This window comes from Oncorhynchus tshawytscha, linkage group LG29 (genome assembly GCF_018296145.1).
Source record: "Oncorhynchus tshawytscha isolate Ot180627B linkage group LG29, Otsh_v2.0, whole genome shotgun sequence".
NCBI classification, from domain to species: Eukaryota; Metazoa; Chordata; class Actinopteri; order Salmoniformes; family Salmonidae; genus Oncorhynchus; species Oncorhynchus tshawytscha.
This window is the reverse complement of record NC_056457.1, coordinates 8,640,668-8,664,686: the sequence shown is the minus strand read 5'-3', so window position 1 is coordinate 8,664,686 and position 24,019 is coordinate 8,640,668. Positions and strand designations below refer to the sequence as shown.

The 24,019-nt window shown below is 40.7% G+C and overlaps 1 protein-coding gene across 2 annotated transcripts in view; it reads right to left on the bottom strand.

Moving 5' to 3' along the window:
* dlgap1b (discs, large (Drosophila) homolog-associated protein 1b) overlaps positions 1-22,735 on the bottom strand; it is a 279,478-nt gene extending 256,743 nt beyond the window's left edge. For both annotated transcript variants that reach the window (XM_024393091.1, XM_024393093.2), the window contains exon 1: positions 22,561-22,735. The gene's annotated coding sequence lies outside the window, so the exon portion shown is untranslated. The remainder of the gene's footprint in view (positions 1-22,560) is intronic.
* Positions 22,736-24,019: the final 1,284 nt, after the last annotated feature.

Here is a 24,019-nt window from a genome sequence, read left to right as displayed (position 1 = left end):
CGGCCTACAGGGAGGAGGTGAGGGCCCTCGGAGTGTGGTGTCAGGAAAAAAAATAACCTCACACTCAACGTCAACAAAACTAAGGAGATGATTGTGGACTTCAGGAAACAGCAGAGGGAACACCCCCCCTATCCACATCGATGGAACAGTAGTGGAGAGGGTAGCAAGTTTTAAGTTCCTCGGCATACACATCACAGACAAACTGAATTGGTCCACTCACACAGACAGCATCGTGAAGAAGGCGCAGCAGCGCCTCTTCAACCTCAGGAGGCTGAAGAAATTTGGCTTGTCACCAAAAGCACTCACAAACTTCTACAGATGCACAATCGAGAGCATCCTGGCGGGCTGTATCGCCGCCTGGTACGGCAACTGCTCCGCCCTCAACCGTAAGGCTCTCCAGAGGGTAGTGAGGTCTGCACAACGCATCACCGGGGGCAAACTACCTGCCCTCCAGGACACCTACACCACCCGATGTCACAGTATGGCCATAAAGATCATCAAGGACAACAACCACCCGAGCCACTGCCTGTTCACCCTGCTATCATCCAGAAGGCGAGGTCAGTACAGGTGCATCAAAGCTGGGACCCGAGAGACTGAAAAACAGCTTCTATCTCAAGGCCATCAGACTGTTAAACAGCCACCACTAACATTGAGTGGCTGCTGCCAACACACTGACAATGACACTGACTCAACTCCAGCCACTTTAATAATGGGAATTGATGGGAAATGATGTAAATATATAAACAATGCTACCTTATATAATGTTACTTACCCTACATTATTCATCTCATATGCATACGTATATACTGTACTCTATATCATCGACTGCATCCTTATGTAATACATGTATCACTAGCCACTTTAACTATGTCACTTTGCTTACATACTCATCTAATATGTATATACTGTACTCGATATCAGCTACTGTATCTTGCCTATGCTGCTCTGTACCATCACTCATTCATATATCCTTATGTACATATTCTTTATCCCCTTACACTGTGTATAAGACAGTAGTTTTTTGGAATTGTTAGTTAGATTACTTGTTGGTTATTACTGCATTGTCGGAACTAGAAGCACAAGCATTTCGCTACACTCGCATTAACATCTGCTAACCATGTGTATGTGACAAATAAAATTTGATTTGATTTGATTTGATTTGAACATACACTACCGTTCTATAAGGGCTCAGGGCCAGACCCAGACATGAGAGGCAGGTGGTTAGTGTTTGATATTTATTAGTTCCAAAAAGTGGTAGGCAAAAGAATAGTCATGGACAGGCAAAAGGTCAAAACCAGATCAGAGTCCAGAAGGTACAGAGTGGCAGGCAGGCTCGAGGTCACGGCAGGCAGACTGGTCAGGCAGGTCGGGTTACAGAGTCCAGAAAACAGGCAAGGGTCAAAACCGGGAAGACTAGCAAAAGAGAGAATAGAAAACGCAGGCGCACGGGAAAAACACGCTGGTTGACTTGAAACAGGCAAGACGAACTGGCACACAGAGACAGGAAACACAGGGATAAATACACTGGGGAAAATAAGCGACACCTGGAGGGGGTGGAGACAGGTGAAACAGATCTGGGGGTGACACCTTCAAAAGTTTGGGGTCACTTCGAAATGTCTGTGTTTTTGAAAGAAAAGTACCTTTTTTGTCCATTAAAATAACATCAAATTGATCAGAATTACAGTGTAGACATTGTTAATGTTGTAAATGACTATTGTAGCTGTAAACAGCTGATTTTTAAAGGAATATCTACATAGGCGCACAGAAGCCCATTATCAGCAACCATCACTCCTGCGTTCCAATGCCACGTTGTGTTAGCTAATCCTAGTTCATCCTTTTAAAATGCTAATTGTTCATTAGAAAACCCTTTTGCAATTTTGTTAGCACAGCTGAAAACTGTTGTTCTGATTAAAGAAGCAATACAACTGGCCTTCTTTAGACTAGTGGAGTATCTGCAGCATCAGTATTTGTGGCTTCAATTACAGGCTCAAAATGTCCAGAAACAAAGGACTTTCTTCTAAAACTTGTTAGTCTATTCTCTTTCTGAGAAATGAAGGTTATTCCATGCGAGAAATTGCCAAGAAACTGAAGATCTCGTACAATGCTATGTACTACTCCTTTCACAGAACAGCGCAAACTGGCCCTAACCAGAATAGAAATAGAGTGGGAAGCACTGGTGCACAACTGAGCAAGAGGACAAGTACATTAGAGTGTCTAGTTTGAGAAACAGATGCCTCACAAGTCCTCAACTGGCAGCTTCATTAAATAGTACCCGCAAATCATCAGTCTCAACATCAACAGTGAAGAGGCGACTGAGATGCTGGCCTTCCAAAGGCGTCAGCTTAGACCGCTAGACCATCTTATGCCACCTACATTCTTGTTTTAAGGAGAAAATGCAGTCGGAATTTATTTGTAAAAGTACAGTAAAAACAAACCATAAACGTGTCTGTAAGCTTGTCTTGCCTGCAGTGGTACCAACCTTGTTATCTATATTGAAAGCTGCTTTACAATACCTTCAACAACACCTTCAATAACTCTCCACACATTCAGTAAGCAGGCAAAACTGTGTAAAGGAAGTGTCTAAGGTGTTTCCCAAATGGATCACAATTCCCTTTATAGTGCACTACTTTTGACTAGAGTAATGCACTATATAAGGAAATAGGGTGCTATTTGGGATGCATTCTAACAAGGTGCCTTTTGGGATGCATCTGGGCCCAGCCAAAGGCCTCTCTGACCGAATATGTTACCGGAACAATGGGCATGCCCTTTGGCTTCCACAGTCAGAGTGTGTTCCAATCGCTAGAAGGCCAACAAACATCCCTTTATTCTCTCTCTTTCTCTCCCTCTCGCTCCCTCCAGAATTGACAGTCTCTTGGCAATGCGAACCTATGTCTTTATATCAACAAATGAGTGGCCAAACGTGTAGGTGAAAAGCCAACAAAGCCGCCTCTCAGCAAAGATTGCACTTCAGCGGAGCGCGCTTTGACATTAATGGTAACTTACGTGGAAATAGAACCGTCGTCTAGCGTCGTCATAGAACCGCTGTGAGGAGGCCAGTGGTGAAAGAGAACTCTGACTTGCATAGCCATCAGCGTACCGCCGTCAGTGAAGACGGAGCATTAAAAACACATCTTTCTTCCAGTTCACATGACAATGTAGCATTGCATGGAACGAATGACTGTGATTACACTACTATGTCATAGCGCCTCTGTGGTCTCTGTGGGCCTTGTCAGCCCTCCTGGTGTATCAGACCTGTTGGCGAAAAACAGCAGCAACCCACACAGACGCTTCAAGCTGAGACCCCACTCACTGTCCGTCTGTCTGGGAGCACTGAGGGGGAGTACAGACTGTAAACAAGCTCTTTACAGTGACATTCAATAACAGAGTGATTTAAAGCCTAGGCACACGACAGATTCATCACAACAGAATCAAGAAATACATTGGGAAAATAAATATTAGGCTGCCTAGCAAATCTATAGACAACTCCTAGCAAATCTATAGACAACTCCTAGCAAATCTATAGACAACTCCTAGCAAATGTATAGACAACTCCTAGCAAATGTATAGACAACTCCTAGCAAATGTATAGACAACTCCTAGCAAATGTATAGACAACTCCTAGCAAATGTATAGACAACTCCTAGCAAATCTATAGACAACTCCTAGCAAATGTATAGACAACTCCTAGCAAATCTATAGACAACTCCTAGCAAATCTATAGACAACTCCTAGCAAATGTATAGACAACTCCTAGCAAATCTATAGACAACTCCTAGCAAATGTATAGACAACTCCTAGCAAATGTATAGACAACTCCTAGCAAATGTATAGACAACTCCTAGCAAATGTATAGACAACTCCTAGCAAATGTATAGACAACTCCTAGCAAATGTATAGACAACTCCTAGCAAATGTATAGACAACTCCTAGCAAATGTATAGACAACTCCTAGCAAATGTATAGACAACTCCTAGCAAATGTATAGACAACTCCTAGCAAATGTATAGACAACTCCTAGCAAATGTATAGACAACTCCTAGCAAATGTATAGACAACTCCTAGCAAATCTATAGACAACTCCTAGCAAATCTATAGACAACTCCTAGCAAATCTATAGACAACTCCTAGCAAATCTATAGACTACACTAGGAAACCTATAGACAACTGTCTAGAGGGCCAATAGACTACTGCCTAGAGGGCCTATAGACAACTGTCTAGAGGGCCAATAGACTACTGCCTAGAGGGCCTATAGACTACTGACTAGAGGGCCTATAGACTACTGCCTAGAGGGCCTATAGACTACTGCCTAGAGGGCCTATAGACTACTGCCTAGAGGGCCTATAGACTACTGCCTAGAGGGCCTATAGACTACTGCCTAGAGGGCCTATAGACTACTGCCTAGAGGGCCTATAGACTACTGCCTAGAGGGCCTATAGACTACTGCCTAGAGGGCCTATAGACTACTGCCTAGAGGGCCTATAGACTACTGCCTAGAGGGCCTATAGACTAATGCCTAGAGGGCCTATAGACTACTGCCTAGAGGGCCTATAGACTACTCCCTAGAGGGCCTATAGACTACTCCCTAGAGGGCCTATAGACTACTGCCTAGAGAGCTGAAGTGTAATGATCTCCACAAGTTTTGAGTCTTTACAGACAGAACGACAACCTCAGAGGGCAGTGAGTCTTAGATCTGCTGGACTAGGGTGAAATTCGCTCTCAGTGGTTTACTCTCCTATAAAAGCCCTCTGTATGTATTTTTGTGAACCCAGGGTTTTTCTCACAGTCGCTAAAGTTCAACTCTCTATTCCGGCACAAAAGACACCCGCTTCTCCAATGGCCTCCCTGGGGTAACACACAGCCCCTTTCTTCCTCTCTTCCAAATCCGCCAGAGAGAAAAGGTGGAAAATTGAACCAGTATCTGGCGTTTCCCAGTCCGCCAATCCAATGGCTAAGTGCACCAGAAGGGCTTAGATAACAGGAAGACTGCGGGAGCGCTTAAAGTGCCCCCTCCAGTGAAATTGGCAGGCTTAGCAGAAAGAGAGAGAGAGAGAGAAAGAGAGAGAGAGAGAACAAAGGAGTGTGAGAGAGAGAGAGAGAGAGGGAAGACACTAAAACAGAGGGTGTACAGTCCCTTCACAACGTAACACTCAAAAGCAACATGACGCACAGAGACTCAGTGGTCCCCAACAAATATACTGCATGATTAATCAAATGCTGTGCCAAAAAAAAAAAAATCTCAGATTTACCTAAAGGTACAGTGTTGCAATGACACCAAAACAATCCAGATTCTGTGGTGGTCCTATGTGGCAGAGTTGATAGAGCATGGCACTTTCAATGCCAGGGTTGTGGTTTAGATTTCAGCTGGCGACACCCATACGACAATGTATGCACACACTACTTCAAGTCACCTTGAATAAAAGCGCCTGCAAAACAACATATATTATTATACCACTATTGACTAAAATGTGAAGAGTAGAGAAGCCATCTTTCCAAGATGACTTGATCTTTGACCTCATCATAAAGGTCCAAGAGTGAAATGTCATGAGTAGAGGTTATGCCATCAGTGTGTATCACCCATCCCCTCTGGACACATCCTTCCTCTTTAATAGTCTGTCATTTTATGTGGGAGATATAGACTCCTCATGGTCTGGACAAGCAACATTTCACAGTAGAAAATGATGGCCTCACTGTTGGGCATGCGTATTACGCACATTCAGCTACACAAATCAGCAACCATTTATAATTTACGTCCTTGCTGGCGTCGGAGATAAGCGCAAAACCCTGAACAAATTAAACTTGGGAGGTTCGGGGATCACACAGTTGCACCCCAAACAACACGACACATTATTACGGAGTTAAAAAAAACGCAATTCCCCTCGGGGAATTCCAGCCACATCAGAGAGTCAGGCATGGGGAAAAGAGAGAAAGAGAGACAGCTGTGGAAGATAAAAAATGTTCAAATATTCAAAATCCTCAACTCGCCTCCAAAGCATACCCTGTAATCCGCTTGCATTGGGATATATCGGCAGCACAGAGGACACTCAGTTTACCAGTGGACTAACGGATGGCTGCGATCCGCTAGTGTGTTTAACTACACACTGTCAACCTAACACATCCAGGGTGTCTACAGACATGGAATGAGATTAAACCGATGAAGGCAGCCCAGCTGTCGAAACATTGATGTTTATGAAACGTATTGCATCGAAGACATGAGAGAGTGCAGCTCTTCTCTTTTCTAAGTGTCCACAGACATCAACCACGAACCCCTTTCTTAACGGGATAGGCAACCTGGAAGCACCCAACCATCTTCATATTACTTCCTTTTATCAGTGTGTAGCACAGAAGTCCTGTATAGTTGGCCAGAGACAGGCGGATTCTGATTCCACTCTAGCTGTCTTTCCTGATCTCTATCCCAAAGGGAGATGCTCTGCTCTGTGTAATACTGCCCCTTTGATTGCTTTCACAGGCCTGATCCTGAACCAGTTATGGAGCGCACTGTCATGATGACTCTGCAAAACATGGAAAATGAAAAAACAAAATGCACTGATCCCCAGAGGACCTTATAGGACAGTTATGTTCTGTCATATAACACCACTAGTAGTTGTGATGGCAATGGGGCCCATTGCAGCAAAACAGCACATAGGCCTACATACCAGGGGATGGAACCAGTTCAGGGAACAGAACCGAAAACCGGAAAATAACATTTGTGGAACAGAATCAGAAACAAAAGTGATCTATACAGTTCCGGAACAGAACTGTAATTTTAAAAGCATGGGAACCAGTTAATAACATTCTTTTACATTCCGGGAATTTTTTCAGTCCCACAAAAAAATGCTACAAAGCGCCTAGGCAAAACTCTCACTCTGTCATTCAGAAACATCTTCCAGTGTCTGCCTACCAGCTGAAAATCTTTGACAGTGTGGGTACGAGTGTGTGTAGGCAACCTGCCCCTCCCTCTCCGAAGCTTAGGCTTCTGTAGCCTATTGACGTTACAAGTGTGATTCAGAAATTAAGGAGAGATTTTTATTTAGAGAAGAATGGATTCACTTTTCAATGCTAGTTATGGATACTATAATTATCACGTTTCACATTGGATGAATTAAAGCGCTGGGCATCTTGTTATGACATGCAATATCTGAATTAGGCCAACAGAATTATTTCTATGAAGCGGCGGCTTCTTCGGGTGAACTTTGAATGTCATTGAACTTCCGAGAGTTGACGTAACATTGGACCAGAGCTAGCTAGCCAGAATTAGAAACCCCTCTTACCTTTGTAGTTAAGCCAAGCCTCCTCATCCACCCTCTCTCGCTGTTTCCCCACCTGCAGAATTTCAGTCGCAACTCGCGCCCAACCGTTGTCTGTCCATCGCACATGTAAACAATAGCAAGCTCCTCTATCTGCACTGATTGAGGAAGTCATTTTATGTAGAACCAAAAAAAATACTATTTCAGAGGTTTCGAAAGGAACAGAAAGGAACTCTATAATCCGGTACTTTTTTGGGGGGGGTTGAACCAGAACTTTATTTTGCAGGTCAGAACGGTGGAACGGAATGAAAGAAATCATGGTTATGTTCAGAACAAAACGATTGGAAAATAACTTAGGTTCCAACTCCTGCAACATACACAATGCAATTTGCAGCAGGATGAAAGGAAACTAAGGGAAGCATGTAGAGGACCGCAGAGAGGAGAGGTTTCCGGCACAGAGTCCATCATTAACTAATAAGCCCTGGCCAGGCCAGGCAAGAGGATAGTGGGTAATTGCTGCTGTCCCATCCATGCTACAGCTCATGATGCCACAGCAGACAACGACATGCAGTGATGAGGTTAACAGAAGAATGTCCTTCTGGGGGAAGCAGCTTGCACCTAGCATCTATAACAAGGGGAAACATTGACCTTGCACAGGTTGAATTAAAGAGAAATAAGGCTTAGACAGGCAGAGCAAAAGGATTTGGCTGATTTAAGGGGGGGGATAGTTTACCGCTATCAGAGATAAGAGACGGCAAGGAAGTGCGAGGGGAGGAGGGAAAAACTCATTCAATATGCTACTTGTTCTGGGCCAAATGAACTAAAACCGCGTGACACCGTGTGACTTACAGTAGACTTGCTGTGTCACTCACCTTACTCAGCTCGCCGCCTCTCAATTGGTGACACAGCGGCAGCCCTGAAAAACGACTATATGCATGTGACGTTTTGTTGTTTGTTTATTTTCGCTTCATTTTGTTAATTCATTTTTCGCTAATTTAATAATAAGAATTTTTGTGGGCTTCAATAATTGCTGATCCCTGGCCGTGACCCCACTCCCAGGGTGTCTCAGGGGGAGTTGGGATATGCAAAAAAAAAACACATTTCCATTTCACACCAACACATTTGTACAACACTTGTACATGTGTTTGTGGAACAGGTCAAACATAACCACCCTGTATTTTGACCGTTTGATTTGTCCTATTTCACACATGTACGCATGCGTGAATTAGTAAGTGTTTTTTTGCTCATCCCAACTCCCCCTGAGACACCCTCAGAAAGTGTGTACTTATCTTTTGAGCACTTATCTGACCTTCTGCCCTAGACTTTATCCATCCCTTTATCTTGTTACATGTTTTTCCTCCTCATTGTCTGAAGAATATTTCCTTCCTCAGGGTTCAAGCCTCTCACTTAATGCATGCTGTCCATTGCACTCAGGCTCTAGAGAGGGGGGTTGAACCCTTAGGAACCTCAGCCACTGATAACAGATATTAGTTTTTCCCCAAATACTCTTGATAGTCTTAAGGCGTAAGCATGCTTCCCAGCTGAAAAAGTTCAGTGGAGTTTGAGCATATATTATGACGACATTTTGTTAATGTTCGTTTTGGACTTAGGTTTGGGTTTTTTTCTCAGCTGTTCGGGCACATCATTTTTTTTCTGGAGGCAAGCCGAAGTTGGAGCCAAAGTTTATGCCCCATCGTCGGTGATTGGTCAACAGTAGGGATTCTTCAATAAAGTCTTTGTAGTCATTCATTGAGAGATGATTCATTTTCATGCACATTTTTTCACTGAAAAACACTACACGAACATCTTAGTTAGATGTAAAATTGCACGACTAAGACAAAAACGTCAAAATGAAAGACTGATTTCTTAAGTTTCTCAAATAAATTCTGACTATATTGAGAAATTGTATACTGGCTACGGCGTCTCAAAATTGACAAACAGTACTATTGTCGTTTTTTCCCCTATTTTTTCAAGCGAAAGTCTGTTATGTGAGTATGCGAGCGCACTCATTTGGTTTGGCTAGCCGAGTTTGGCTAGGCCTCAGCCGAACTGAAGCATGCTGACACCTTTATCCTACCCTCATCTCTGGTTGTTGGTGGCTGGTTTACTGCAGCACAAGCTGACCAAGAGGACCAACTGACTGGCTGGATAAAGCAGAACGGGAACAATGTGTTCATATACGTATATTTATCATACTAATGACTTCATGTTGATATGGAGTAAACTAGGTAGCCTTCACCGTGCTTGCGGTACAGTTGCCATTGGTCCAAAACTGTCATAGTGTGTTGTTCTGAACAACAGCCAACAGACTGAACTCATTGATTGATACAGCAGCAACCCTAACACAGGCATTGTATAATTCATTATGTTTATTCCAAAATGGAATTGACTCGTTCTTTCTATACAAATTGAATCATTAAATCTAAGAAAACACACCTAAAGAAATCGACTGCACCAAGCCCGCTAGCCTCTTCGCTCAGTGAGACCTGTACACATTGGGCTCCTGTCGCTAAAGGCTACATCCCGTATCCCTAAAACATATTTAGGCTACCAGCCCTCTGATTTACCTCTTCATAAAATACTTTTCCCCTCATCCGAGGCAAATCTATATTCCGGAATACCTTACCAGTCACTAAGGGCTAGACAATGTGTGAAAAGAAACACTTCTATACAACTTTTCCAGAGTTTACCAAATTCACTCCATATCTCACTAAAGGCGCACTGCCATCTGGGATCATGCGGCCACTTCTAGGCCTACACGGTATGTGGACTAGGAAGTGAGCTTCTGATTTTTTTTATTTTTTTACCGTAGGTTACACAGTTTATAAGCCGTAGAGATTGGTCAGGGATTCTGGATCATAGGCATGCATTCTGTGTTAGGAAAAGTTTGTCGGAAATAGATCAACCAGAGGGCTCAGAAATATGTTTTAGGGATACGTTCCAGGAGCAAAGAGGCTACAAGGACACTTTACTCGTGTACCCTTGTATAAAACCTGGTATAAAACCCACTTCCTACATAATTTACAATAAGTCAGAGAATGCCGTGATGGAGTCCCCAAGTTGGAATGGCTACAATTCTATAGACCATAGACCATAGACCTGTAGTTTTGGCTACATGGCTGGAAATGGTTCAACTCTGAGACTATCGATCACTACAGAATAAGAGCAAATCCTAGACGTAGAATTACTAGTCTGCAGCTAAATATTACATACATTTAGGACGAAAATACAGACAACTGCCGAAACATCTATTCTAAGAACATGGTACGCATGACGTATCCATTATGAACACAACCCAATCGACTTTCTGTCGATGATTGACTCTTCAGCAGACGGACCAGCAATTCCAACACAGAAGACAACAATGACATGCAGGCGTAAATATATACATTGCAATTATTCTGGAATGATTGGCCGTTCATGTGCAAAGGATTAGCATTTCAATGAATATAATTCTCAACTGTGTGTAGTGAATCCATTTTGTCTTTCCGCTCTCTCAGTCCCCACCCCTTTACTTTGTCTACAAAGCCGTCATATCGCTAGGGACTCTTTCTTTGAATCATGTAGTAACCCAAATATCTACTGTTTGTTTGTTATGCAATTCTGTGTGATTATTTAGTTAGGTGGTAAATAAATAATTAAGCCAATTTGTGTATCGCTGATTCATGATTTAGGCTAGGGTTCGTGCAGATATCCATGGGTTTGCGACATTCAGTAATGAGAACTGATGAGGTAATAATAATGAATTAAAGACTGTAACTGATCAGATATTGAAATATCTGAAGAGTTATTTTCGGAAAATTATAACTCTGTAAATCTCAACATTTTCCATGGTGCCCCGACTTCCTAGTTAATTATTGTTTACATGATTAGTTTAACCCATTTAATCCCAACTTTTTCCCAGACATGAAAATATCCAAATCTTGTGTCATTAGTACGCCTTTGAAATAAAATCAATCATATTATTATTTATTTCATGGGAAAGTAGGTGAAAAGGTGTGTTTTATGGTCGGTCACAATTGTGACCGGTGGGACAATGTGATGTATACTGAATTGACATATTTCTCCTATGCAGTCATGAAAATTCTTATATATCCCAGCCCAGTTATTAACACATTTAAAACTCTGTCACTGGCAGTCCCCAACATTGCTACTAGAATGCCCCATCACGTTCTAGTGTGACTATTTTATATATCAAAAACCCTTATACAACACCAATATGAATACTGAGTGCAAAAAACAACAACCATCAACGTATTTCAACATTGTTACTTTATTGTAACATACATATTGTAATATTGTTACTTCAGTGCAACATGTACTGAAACATTAATATTGTAACTTTATTGTAACATTTGAACTTGTACTTTAGTGCAATATCCATTGTAACATTGCCATTGTGTCATTTTAGTGCAACATTCACCAACAACTGTATAGCAGTTGTGTCATTCATTCACATTGAACATAAAGGTAACATTTAGGATAGAGGTAGCCTGTAGAACATTCATTCAAGTAGAGGCCTACACTGAACAAAAAATAAAAATATATATATATTATACACATATATATATTATACACACACACACACACACACACACACACACACACACACACACACATACACACACACACACACACACACATATATATATATATAGATAGAGGTAGTCTTCAGAACCAAGTGCACGATTAGTTTGTGCATCACTATTTTGAACTACGATCAGTTAGACCTATTGTCATACAGTATGTCTTGAATCAATTGATCCTCTTTTCCAGAAACATTTCAGTAAATTTGATACTTTCCCTTTTTTGTCAACTTTTCTTTTCTTCCTGGAGTCCGTTGTACTGCTTCTCCTCACCCTTTATTGACTTTTCTATTTTTCTTTTATTGGCTTTTTCAGCCCTTTTTCATTCGCTCTTATCTCCTTTTCTACTGCCCGTGGTATATCTTATAGCACTCAATGTGCAGTGACGCTTTGCATTTCTCAAATGCATAGATTGTTACATGCACTATGACAACATCTATGGAACCGGTGCATCGTGTTGATTGGCCAGTGAGAAGCTTTGTTATATCTTGCCTGATCTTCAACAGTAGCAGCCAGTAGAGATCTCCTTCTGTGCCTCAGTGGTTTCGTGCCAAACTTTTGCATAAGAGACTGTGCCACTATCCGTGAGAAGGTGAGCAGGTTGATGGTCCCTCCCATAACATCTCTGTAAAATAAATGGCTGTTTACGAGTGCACTGTTGAGAGACCATGCAAAGATGGGCCACCACTTCTTAGACCTGATGGAGATATGGAATCTTGAAACCTGTAGGTTGTGAAGTTCAACACCACCCAGGTGCTCATTGTATCGGTTGATGCATTTTGGTTGTGGGACCTTGTCAAAGGCACGTCGCTCCTTGTTCCATCTCTTGACAGAGGTCTCACTGTATATCTCCTCCATGTTTGTTGCCACTGTGACGATGTTATTGTCTTTCCAATGGACCAGCAACTTGTCTCCTTGGGTCAGAACCTCAGCGGTTCCCCGGGGTAACTTCATGAAGTCCTTCTGTGGCTTGAATGGGACATCAAACAGACGATTTTGCCTCATCGTTCCAGAGGTCCCATATTCTCTTTTTGTCATTTCATCGAGGAGTGCAAGCGAAGTGAAGAGGTTGTCATGAAGGAACTTGCAACCTTGAAAGCACCTGAGATTTCTCTGCAACACCAAGAACAACACTGGGTCCATGACCCAATCCAGTCTCAGGGAAGAGAGTGTGGGTTGGTGAGGGGTAGGTCCTCATCCCTGATAACGTTGTTCCTGTCATGATCAGTTTGCATAGGTTCAGCATATTCATTCAACAGCCTGGCTGGCAAATGGCCTGTCTCCCCCTCATAGTCCATATCTGACCCATCGCTATCACAATCTCTGAGGGATAACTGCAATGTTGCACACCTTGTCTGAGCAGTCACATAGATCCAACATATCCGGAACTTGACTCAAAGTGAAACTAAAAGATAGAACAGAGTAGAGAGTTAGGTAGAACATGAACTATGTATGTGTATAAGTATGTGTATACCTAGATGCACTGTGTTATCCCACCAGTCACTATTGTTGCCGTCAACATGTTTACTCATTCTATGACCACACTGAACAAAGTTGAGTAATTGCATATGCATATATCAATACTATACACCTTAAAGATGATGTGTACTAAAAACCGTTGTCCTATCTTAATGTTAACATACTTCACTAACCTTTTGTTTGGGAGCTTTGATGCAGCCATTGTCTTCTCATGGTGCAACCAGGAAGTAAACCGCTCTGGTCATGTGACAATTTACACTAACCATGTGACACTGCATATATTTCATTGAGACCCTTTATTATTTCAATTTTTGCTGGAAATGCATTGTTATATCATTCAGTAAAAAATTGAGGCTTATAACTGGAAACGTTTTTTTACGGTCACTATTGTGACTGATGGGATTAAATAGGTTAATCAGAGAACTGATTTGATATAAATAAGTCTCCACATTTAATGATAGTCCAGACACGACAGTACAATACTTTATTCTAAAATTTGGAAATAGTTTTTTCCCCTCATCAATCTACACGCAATACCACATAATGACAAAGCAAAAATGTTATATAAATATAAATATATATAAATAAAAATTAGATATAAAAAAAATCACTATATAAAAGATTACTTTTACATAAGTATTCAAACCCTTTACTCAGTACTTTGTTGAAGCACCTGGTCACGATAACCAAACCCACCCGTAGCACGCGCTCTAGCAGGTATATCTAGCAGGTATATCTCACTGGTCATCCCCAAAACCAACACTGCCTTTGTCCGCCTTTCCTTCCAGTTCTCTGCTGCCAATGAGTGGAACGAATTGCAAAAATCCCTGAAGCTGGAGACTTATATTTCCCTCACTAACTTTAAACATCAGCTATCCAATCGCTGCAGCTGTACACAGCCAATCTGTAAATAGCCCACCCAATCTACCTACCTCATCCCCATATTTTTTTAATTTACTTTTCTGTCTTACCTCCTCACGCCATTTTCACACACTGTATATAGACTTCCCTTTTTTCCTATTGTGTTATTGACTGTATGCTTGTTTATTCCATGTATAACTCTGTGTTGTTGTTTGTGTCGCACTGCTTTGCTTTATCTTGGCTAGGTCGCAGTTGTAAATGAGAACTTGTTCTCAACTAGCTTACCTGGTTAATTTAAATAAAGGTGAAATAAAAATAAATAAAAAACAGAATCAGGTTTTCTTGGGTACGACACTTCAAGCTTTGTGATGTTAATACACCTGTATTTGGGGAGTTTCTCCCATTCCTCGCTGCAGATCCTCTCAAGCTCTGTCAGGTTGGATTGGGAACGTTGGTGCACAGCTATTTTCAGGTCTCTCCAGAGATGTTAGATCGGGTTCAAGTCCTGGCTCTGGCTGGGCCACTCAAGGACATTCAGAGACTTGTCCCGATGCCACTCCTGCGTTGTCTTGGCTGTGTGCTTGGGGTCGTTGTCCTGTTGGAAGGTGAACCTTCGCTCCAGTCTGAGGTCCTGAGCGCTCTGGATTAGATTTTCATCAAGGATCTCTGTACTTTTCTCTGTTCATCTTTGCCTCGATCCTTATTAGTCTCCCAGTCCCTGCCTCAGACAAACATCCCCACAGCATGATGCCGCCAGGTTTCCTCCAGACGTGACGCATGGCACTCAGGCCAAAGAGTTCAGTCTTTTTTTCATCAGACCAGATAAACTTGCTTCTAATGGTTTGAGAGTCTTTAGGTGCCTTTTGCAAACTCCAAGTGGGCTGTTATGTGCCTTTTACTGAGGACTGGCTTCCGTCTGGCCCTTCTATCATAAAGGCCTAATTGGTGGAGTTCTGCAGAGATGTTTGTCCTTCTGGAAGGTTCTCCTATTTTCACAGAGGAACTCTAGAGCGCTGTCAGAGTGACCATCGGGTTCTTGGTCACCTCCGTGATCACGGCCCTTCTGCCCGATTGCTCCGTTTGGCCTTGTGGCCAGCTCTAGGAAGAGTCTTGGTGGTTCCAAACTTCGTCAATTTAAGAGGGATGGAGGCCACTGTGATCTTAGTTACCTTCAATGCTGCAGAAATGTTTTGGTACCCTTCCCCAGACCTGTGCCTTGAACTGAATCCTGTCTCTGAGCTCTACGTAGAATTCCTTCGACCTCATGGCTTGGTTTTTGCTTTTGACATGCACTGTCAACTGTGGGACCTTAGACAGGTGTGTGTCTTTCCAAATCATGTCCAATCAAATGAATGTACCACAGGTGGACTCCAATCAAGTTGTAGAAAGATCTCAAGGATGATCAATGGAAACAGAATACACCTGAGCTCAATTTTGAGTCTCATAGCAAAGGGTCTGAATACTTATGTCAATAAGGTTTCTGTTTTTTATTTTTAATACATTTGCAAAAATGTGTAAAAACCTGTTTTGGCTTTGTGATTATGGGATATTGTGTGTAAATTGTTTTATTTAATACATTTTAGAATAAGGCTGAAACTAAACAAAACGTGGAAAAAGACAAGGAGTCTGAAAACTTTCCGAAGGCAATTTACATTTAAATGTACATTGCATCTTTGTCTTACCAGTTGTTGTGGCTGGCAATGTGACCTTCTTGCTCTGCAGTGTCAAGTTTAAATGTAAATATTAGTATCACAGAAGCCAGTAGTAGGCCAGACAAACAGATTTTCACGATTTTCATGATATCCTCAAAATCAATAAATCAGAGCACGTTTTTGGCTCATTCAGTGGTATTTACCTGATTAAGTAGAATCCTGTTGGAAAATAATGTTAAAAGTAACATTTATATTCCTACTTCCTGTTGTCATTAATTTTTTATTCATAGCTGAGTGTCAAAACACCTGTTTTACTGTAAATGTCCAAATTCATTATCAATATGCTGAAATAAGTTGAGATATTTCGAAGACCAATACATAAAAATTACTCCCTACACACTTGTGTTCAGATTACTCGTACTTTGCTAAATTAGTACCTTATTAACTGCACATGCACCAACTTTTAACAGTCACTTTGGACTGAAATTGATTCGCTCGTTCTACTTTAAACAATAGCCTGCACAAATTAATCACATACATCAATATTTTATTGAAATCAATGGAACTGATAGGTACCGTTTGCGCTCTTCCAACAGACAAAACTCAATGAATTTGGGTATAAAACCAGTCGATAGATGAGAAGCTGTGGTAGCCATTTATCATTTATATAAAATAATTCCCAGTGTCAAAATAGTTCAATATTTCAAATTAAGATGATTGTGCTTAATTTACTTTCACCTTTTTTCAACAATGACATCTATTTCTTACTACTTCAACCATGGATAGAGTTAAAAAATGTTCCTAAACACAATTTAACCGGAGCGTCGATAGGGACTATGCAGCAGGCTGAACCTCTGACGTCCCTACCAGTAACCACAGACGAGCCAGTAAGTTTTGAAATTGTTCAACAATGCGAGCAACTTTTCCTCTAAAAAATATTAGCTACAGTCTTGAATAATTCAACCAAACCATATCACACTCTTGAATATTGTAACGATTCACAAACACTGGGAGATTCTCATTCGAACACATATTAAATGTAGCTTGCAAGACAATAACACACCTAGTAACATTGGCATATCAAACATGAACGTTTAACCCTGTCATACGAATATAAAAGTGCAGTTTCGTGGTATTAAAGTTACCTTGGAAGTTACCTTGGAAATACGGTTGGGCGGTATCCAATTTCTTTATATATATATATATATATATTTTGTTTTGGGGGGGGCGCACAATGTCTCTGTTGTAACCAATAAGCTTGATCTTGATATTTAGCCACTTAGCAGCAAGTTAGCAAACCAAATGTATAGCTGGAGCCCTGAACTGGATATAATTTATTTGACACATCTTAGATTTCTTATAGTTATACTTGACCTGTAGTTCTAAGCAGTGCACCCCTGGTATTGAAAATCATACCATCGGTATTTCAAAATACCCCGGTATATGGTATGAACTAGAGGTCGACCGATTAATCGGAATGGCCGATTAATTAGGGCTGATTTCAAGTTTTCACAACAATCGGAAATCGGTATTTTTGGGCGCCAATTTTTTTATTTTATTTAATCTTTATTTAACGAGGCAAGTCAGTTAAGAACACATTCTTATTTTCAATCACGGCCTAGGAACGGTGGGTTAACTGCCTCGTTCAGGGGCAGAACGACAGATTTTCACCTTGTCAGCTCGGGGGATCCAATCTTGCAACCTTACAGTTAACTAGTCCAACGCAATAACGACCTGCCTCGCTCTCGTTGCACTCCACAGGGAGACTGTCTGTTACGCAAATGCAGTAAGCCAAGGTAAGTTGCTAGCTAGCATTAAACTTCTCTTATAAAAAACAATCAATCATAATCACTAGTTAACTACACATGGTTGATGATATTACTAGATATTATCTAGCGTGTCGTGTGTTGCATATAATCTGACTTAGCATACAAGCATCTAAGTATCTGACTGAGCTGTGGTAGGCAGAAGCAGGCGAGTAAACATTCATTCAAACAGCACTTTCATGCATTTTGCCAGCAGCTCTTCTTTGTGCGTCAAGCATTGCGCTGTTTATGACTTCAAACCTATCAACTCCCGAGATGAGGCTGGTGTGACTGAAGTGAAATGGCTGGCTAGTTAGCGTGCGCTAATAGAGTTTCAAACTTCATTCGCTCTGAGCCTTGGGGTGGTTGTTTCCCTTGCTCTGCATGGGTAATGCTTCGATGTGGTGGCTGTTTTCGTTGTGTTGCTGGTTCGAGCCAAGGGAGGAGCGAGGAGAGGGACAGAAGCTATACTGTTACACTGCCAATACTAAAGTGCCTATAAGAACATCCAATAGTCTAAGGTTAATGAAATACAAATGGTATAGAGGGAAATAGCCCTATAATAACTACAACCTAAGCTCGGGGTTCTTACCTGGGAATATTGAAGACTCATGTTAAAAGGAAGCACCAGCTTTCATATTTTTACCTTTATTTAACTAGGCAAGTCAGTTAGGAACAAATTCTTATTTTCAATGCTGGCCTAGGAACAGCGGGTTAACTGCATGTTCAGGGGCAGAACGACAGATTTGTACCTTGTCAGCTCGGGGGTTTGAACTTGCAACCTTCCAGTTACTAGTCCAACCACTAGGCTACCCTGCCGCCCCATATGTTCTCATGTTCTGAGCAAGGAACTGAAACGTTAGCTTTCTTACATAGCACATATTGCACTTTTTCATTCTTCTCCAAAACTTTGTTTTTGCATTATTTAAACCAAATTGAACATGTTTCATTATCTACTGGAGGCTAAATTGATTTTATTGATGTATTATATTAAGTTAAAATAAGTGTTCATTCAGTATTGTTGTAATTGTCATTATTATAAATAAAATAACAATTCAATTGTTTTTAAAATTATTTTTAAAATAGGCCGATTAATCGGTACCTGCGGTTTTGGTCCACCAATAATCGGTATCGGCGTTAAGAAATCATAATCGGTCGACCTCTAGTATGAACGGTATATCGCCCAAGTGTACTTGGAACAAACTGTTTTTCAATCACTTTGGAGAATTTTTCAGATGTCCAGTAAGTGGTATATTTTGAAAACTGTACCAAAACTCTGAAACTGATAACACTTGAAATTCCCCCCATCTTATATTCAGAACCTTTGATTGTGCATTCATTGGGGCTTCAGACATCTTTCACCCCGGAGTTATTCATGCAAAATTAAAGTTTTCCATGATATTGAAGTGCTGTATTCTTGACATAGATCACTCTGTTATTTCTACTACTATTATTTCTACAACTGTACATTGAAATGTAGTTATACTTGTTATACACACCATTTATATATAGATATATACAGTGGGGAGAACAAGTATTTGATACACTGCCGATTTTGCAAGTTTCCCCCTTACAAAACATGTAGAGGTCTGTAATTTTCTATCATAGGTACACTTCAATTGTGAGAGACGGAATCTAAAACAAAAATCCAGAAAATCACATTGTATGATTTAAGTCATTAATTTGCATTTTATTGCATGACATAAGTATTTGATCACCTACCAACCAGTAAGAATTCCAGCTCTCACAGACCTGTTAGTTTTTCTTTAAGAAGCCCTCCTGTTCTCCACTCATTACCTGTATTAACTGCACCTGTTTGAACTCGTTACCTGTATAATAGTCACTTGTCCACACACTCAATCAAACAGACTCCAACCTCTCCACAATGGCCAAGACCAGAGAGCTGTGTAAGGACATCAGGGATAAAATTGTAGACCTGCACAAGGCTGGGATGGGCTACAGGACAATAGGCAACCAGCTTGGTGAGAAGGCAACAACTTTTGGTGCAAGTATTAGAAAATGGAAGAAGTTCGAGATGATGGTCAATCACCCTCGGTCTGGGGCTCCATGCAAAATCTCACCTCGTGGGGCATCAATGATCATGAGGAAGGTGAGGGATCAGCTCAGAACTACACGGCAGGACCTGGTCAATGACCTGAAGAGAGCTGGGACCACATTTTCAAAGAAAACCATTGGTAACAAACTATGCCGTCATGGATTAAAATCCTGCAGTGCACGCAAGGTCCCCCTGCTCAAGCCAGCGCATGTCCAGGCCCGTCTGAAATTTGCCAATGACCATCTGGAGGATCAAGAGGAGGAATGGGAGAAGGTCATGTGGTCTGATGAGAAAAAAAAGAGCTTTTTGGTCTAAACTCCACTCGCCGTGTTTGGAGGAAGAAGAAGGATGAGTACAACCCCAAGAACACCATCCCAACCATGAAGCATGGAGGTGGAAACATCATTCTTTGGGGATGCTTTTCTGCAAAGGGGACAGGACGACTGCACCGTATTGAGGGGAGGATGGATGGGGGCCATGTATCGCAAGATCTTGGCCAACAACCTCCTTCCCTCAGTAAGAGCATTGAAGATGGGTCGTGGCTGGGTCTTCCAGCATGACAACAACCCGAAACACACAGCCAGGGCAACTAAGGAGTGGCTCCAGGACATTTAGTCAATTGCACTACCATTTAATCCAATAGCAAAAAAAATACAACTAACATTTCTAAACTGCTATTTTTGAAGTGCTCAATAGAAAGAACAGTAGGTGGTAAATATAATTTTCCATACGGCATTTTTGTATAACTTGACAAGCATATTTTTTTTATCCAATTGCAGATTGTTATACAGTACATACCTGTATGTAGGACAAATCATTAGAAATAGGGGTATTGTAAAGCCATTGGCTACTGTAAAAACAGTAGCCAATGTATGCCATTTCTGTATGCCATTTCTGCCCAATGAAACATTGCACAAGATCACCTTTTCTATGTGACTTGTCAACTGATAAAGTATCGCCTGTCTACCTGCATTGAAATTCATCAGCTGACAGTGTATCAATGGAATTCAGATCATGAGTAGAATATATTGTTATATACAACCCAGGTATTTCAGCAGTGCATTGCACACTACACTATAATTCCAAATGATGGCACATAGTGACTGTTTCCACTTTATCCTATTGAAGCACACTGGCTGATGGAAAATGATGATGTAGTATTTACAGCCACATTCATACATGATTTGGTTTTACCTTCCAACATAGATTGATGTTAAAATGACAGGTTTATGTAGAATTGTATAGAAAATATAGAATTGTACAGTGTTCAGTAGTTATCAAACTGTATATACGTTAGCGAGTTATTCGTTTTGAGCAGTTTGATTAGGTGATAGTTCATTGCATTGTTAACAAATGACAAGAAAATCCTGTCAAAAGTAAAGTGGATATTGCATTTTGAAAAGCAGATGCTTAGATTGAATATGCTGTATATCCAAATTGATTAGTGAACAAGTGAAAATGTGCTTAGAGTTTTGAAACCTGAGACATTTTGATGATCTGTTTAGATTTTTGTGCTTAAGAGTTGTGAAAATGGACTACATATGGCACCAAAGTGATTAAAAAAAAACGAATAAAAACGAATTTCCCTGTTGAGGTTATCTCTGCATGCTTTTTTTCCTGGATGGGGGCCAATGGCAGCCAAGGGGGGTAAACACAGTTGAGCTTCCCTTTTTTAAAGCTACTGCTACATTTTCAGAATCTAACAGGCTGTTACTGCAATTTCAGGTGAAAACTCAATAAAACAATTCTAAAATGTCTAGATATTTCAGCTGTTTCAAATACATTGCTCTGCTATTTAGCTATTAGTATATTTACTGTATGTATGAATTTAAACTCAACGAGACAATTATGTTTACACTGCCCTGCTTATAGGGGGCAACTGTCAGACTAGTGTGTGAGCTAGCGTTCGAGATGTGAGAGTTTACATTACAGTAATGTCTCTCGAGAATCGATACCTCTCGAGAATTTCTCGAAATTCTCCTTAATTCTTGTAAATGAGAATAGCCCCTTTAATATCAGTTGGTGCATGCGTGCCCCCTACAATCCATCAGTCGAAAGTCTATATTTGACCGCCACTTGCTCAATTAAGGAAATTAAATGAAGCAACATCACATAGTTAACCGACGATAAAGACGATACATAGGCGATGTTATTTTGACCAGCAATCAATTTCAGATGTAGAATAGAGTACACTGAAGCCCAATGTGTATCCCAATACCATTGGTTGTTTTTCTTCACGGCAAGTCTCCCATTTCCTCCCAAGTCGGAACCAGTATGTTAAATGTAGGCTGCTTCGTTGAAATGCGTCTCTTTGAGACAAGACCCAAATGTTTGTTTATTTCACCGTCCTATAACGATGCGCTCGCTCACTCATACATCGGATCGTGGTGCGTCGGGGATGCCTCGGACGGAATCAATCACTTGATAGGCTAATATATGTCACTCAATAAGCAAGCAGTACAACGGAATGGTAAACTTGACAGTTACTTGAACAGGGTTGATGCACTTATAGGTGTTAAAATATGGACTGGACATCAACAAAGCGGCATGTCATGGGTTATAACTGTAAAAAGCAAACCATCAATGGCAAGCGATATTTGCTTACCCCCCTTAGTTTCAGTGTTACTATTAGCAAAGAATAAATGGCCAATTCCTTCATATGTATAAACCAAAGAAAATGTCCCATTACATTATCTGATGAAATGTGTTTAATTTTTATTCAACATAAAGTAAAGTAGCCCAGCCGTATTATAAATTAGACGCCAGCTTTCAATAGTATCATAGTCATTGCATACATTGTAGTAAATGAAAAATGTAATTATTCCGACATTTTACAATTAAACAAACCAAACTCAGATGTCTAATTTGTGCATTTACCTTAAAGTGCGTTGATAGAAAACAGCAAGCACTTCCTGGTTATAATCCTAAACAATTCGCCACCTTTGTATATTAGCTTTATCTTCTCCTAATGAAATCTCGACTGGAGACATAGGAGCTCCACTGTTTGTTTGTCAAGTCCCAGTCTGTAGGCTACTGGCTAACTGTACCTGACCGTCTGTGAGCCGCTGCAGCATCACAGATCGCATGGAACTGCGTTTGGGCTGAGCACGGCATTGGGGAAAAACTGGACTGGAGTTCAGCACCTCGGGACCGAACCAGCCGCCTAATGTATGTACCAGGCAATTGATTTGCACTGTCATTGCATCCCCACTATAAGTACTGATAAAGTAAAACCGGTTTCAACTTTCCCAGATGTGCAATCAGCGAAATTGTATGCATCCTGATGCCAGCTTCGCAGTTTTCATTAATTCATGTTCCCAGTTAATGAACATACAGTACCTGTCAAAAGCTTAGACACCTACTCATTCCAGGGTTTTTCTTTATTTTACTATTTTCTACAGTGTAGAATAATAGTGAAGACATCAAAACTATGAAATAACACATATGAATCATGTAGTAACCAAAAAAAGTGTGAAACAAATCAAAATAGATTTTATATTTGAGATTCTTCAAAGTAGACATCCTTTGCCTTAATGACAGCTTTGCAAACTCCTTAAGTTAGCCAATTTGTCTTTAATGCAAGGCCAGCAGACAAGTTCCTTACTTCTCCCCCCTTCCATTTGCCTCTTCCATTTTTGCGGTAATGCTGCAATTAGTTGGTTGTAGTTTTGAGTAGTGCAGACAGTCATATTTATAATATCATTTACAAAGATATGTTTTTTATTGTTTTTTTTTTTATCAATTAGTATATTTGAGTTTAACCACAATATTTGTTGTATTATTTATTCTGTTTTTTTTTTCTGGTGGATTAAGCTGAAATTGCAACCAACTTTCTATGGCTTTTTTAAATTAAAGCGATATTTTGGATATCATTTCATTTTCAAATAACCGAAAGTGAGACGTTGTAATCTGAATAAAGGGAAAAAGGCCATTCTTGAACATGGGGGGAGACACTGTTACTAATCTGCAAGAGAACAAGTTTGGATTTGAATATAACTTTTGTATGACTGACGCCTTTAGTGAGACTTCTAATTCTTTAATATTTAATGCATGTATTAATTTATGGCTAATCATAAGAGATGTTATGCTGTAGGATTACCCTCAGTATTTACTGTATAACATTATTATCAAAGTCCTTGTCTAACTAATATCGGTCATGTTTTGAAATATGTGCAAAATCAATCACCTACTACTGTGTTTGCTTGATTTCGCTTGTGTTCTTCTTCGTGTGGTTTTCTGGCAGACGAGACACTTTGTTTGGATATTGCTGCCATTCATAGTTTGGCAAGTACATTCCACATTTGACCACAAAAAAAAGGGAAATGGGGAAAAAAGG